Here is a 1,983-nt window from a genome sequence, read left to right as displayed (position 1 = left end):
GGGGCCACTGGAGCTCAGGGGAAGAGGAGGAGAGATCTATGGAGTTCATGAAGGCAGGAGAAACCCCTATGAGAGAAAGAAAAAACTGCTCTCAGCATTTCCGGCTGCAGCTGCTTTAATGCTGGAGCACACGGAGCAGGAGCCAGCAGAAACTGCAGCTGTGCCCTTTAGAGGGAGTTACTTGGAAGTGGAAGGGGAGAAGAGGACTTTGGTGGCCCCCAGGACAGCAAGACCACTAATAGAGTTCCTGTGGACCCGTGCAGGAACAAGGAGCCTGAACAGCTGAAAAGGGGAGCTGTTCAGAAGCTGATGAGTCATCGCAAAGGACCAGCATAGGGCCTGTCCCATGGGAATTATTTGGAGCATGGGTGGTGGGGGAGACAGGTCCACCTGGAGAACACTGGGACACAACCAGGACAGCTGATCCACCCCCCAATCAGTGCAGGACCACTCAGAGGAGACTGGTCAAGAATGCAGAATTGCATGGGGTGCAATTTGATGAAAAAACTCAGGCCCAGATCGGAGTTTCTACATAGACCAGGTGCACCGAGTACCTCGAGAGCTAGAAGTATCTATAAGGTCAACCATTGGGAACCCTGAGCTGCACAAAAAGCCATCCCTAGGGAATCAGCAGCAAAGCAGCAATTTACTCAACCACACAGCTCAAGTACTGGTTCCCAAAGGAAATTCCTCCATGTTAGAAGTAAGCATAGGACAAAAAGTTGGTTCTGGCNTGCAGAATTGCATGGGGTGCAATTTGATGAAAAAACTCAGGCCCAGATCAGAGTTTCTACATAGACCAGGTGCACCAAGTACCTCGAGAGCTAGAAGTATCTATAAGGTCAACCATTGGGAACCCTGAGCTGCACAAAAAGCCATCCCTAGGGACTCAGCAGCAAAGCAGCAATTTACTCAACCACACAGCTCAAGTACCGGTTCCCAAAGGAAATTCCTCCATGTTAGAAGTAAGCATAGGACAAAAAGTTGGTTCTGGCCCAGGCATGCCAGCAATTCCTTGGGGCCCACCAAGGGACATGAGGTATGGAGCCAGGGGCAGGACCCCCACCCACAACCACTCACACAACCAGCACCTCAGGGCCCTGCCCAGGAACCTGAGGATTAGAGCCGGGACCAGACCCCACTCCCACATCCAGGCACACCACCAATGCCTCAGGTCTCACCCAGGGACCCAGAGCTAGCAGCTAGGAACCAGACCCCCTTCCCAGACCCAGGCACACCATGCCAGTGCATCAGGGCCCCACCCAGGGGCCCGAGACATGGAGAAGGGGACCATACCCCCTCCCACAACCACGTACACTTCGCCAGCACCTCGGGGCCTGCCCAGGGACCCAGGGTATGGAGCTGGGGACTGGACCCTCCTCCCATAGCCAGGCTCACCATGCCAGTGCCTCAGGGCCTGCCTGGGGACCCAGGGCACAGAGAAGAGGAGTGGACACCCCTTCCATAACCAGGCACACAATGCCAGTGCCCTGGGGCCTGCCTGGGGACCCAGGACACAGAGAAGGGGACTGGACACCCCTCCTTCAACCAGGCACACTGTGCCAGTGCCTCGGGGCCTGCCTGGGGACCCAGGGCACAGAGAAAAGGAGTGGACACCCCTTCCATAACCAGGCATACTGTGCCAGTGCCCTGGGGCCTGCCCAGGGTCCCAGGGCACAGAGAAGGGGATTGGACCCCCCTCCCACAACCAGGCACACCTCACCAGCACCTCAGGGCCCACCCGGGAACTTGGGGTATAGAGCTATGGATCAGACACTCTCCACAACCAGGCACACTGCCAGCACCAAGGAGCATGCTAAAATCATCTTCTCCATGTGGGTGGCCCACCACAGCCATCACGATATCCATGGCTGCTGCAAAGGCAGCTAGATGCCACAACCACCACACAGATTGTCTGCCAGCCACTGGAGGAGTGCATTGACACAAGAAGAGTCACCAGCAGACATAAAGAAAGGAGGAGGA

The sequence above is a fragment of the Galeopterus variegatus genome, unplaced genomic scaffold, assembly GCF_000696425.1.
Source record: "Galeopterus variegatus unplaced genomic scaffold, G_variegatus-3.0.2 Scaffold1548, whole genome shotgun sequence".
NCBI classification, from domain to species: domain Eukaryota; kingdom Metazoa; phylum Chordata; class Mammalia; order Dermoptera; family Cynocephalidae; genus Galeopterus; species Galeopterus variegatus.
The sequence above is the reverse complement of the archived record's forward strand: the minus strand, read 5'-3'. Positions refer to the sequence as shown.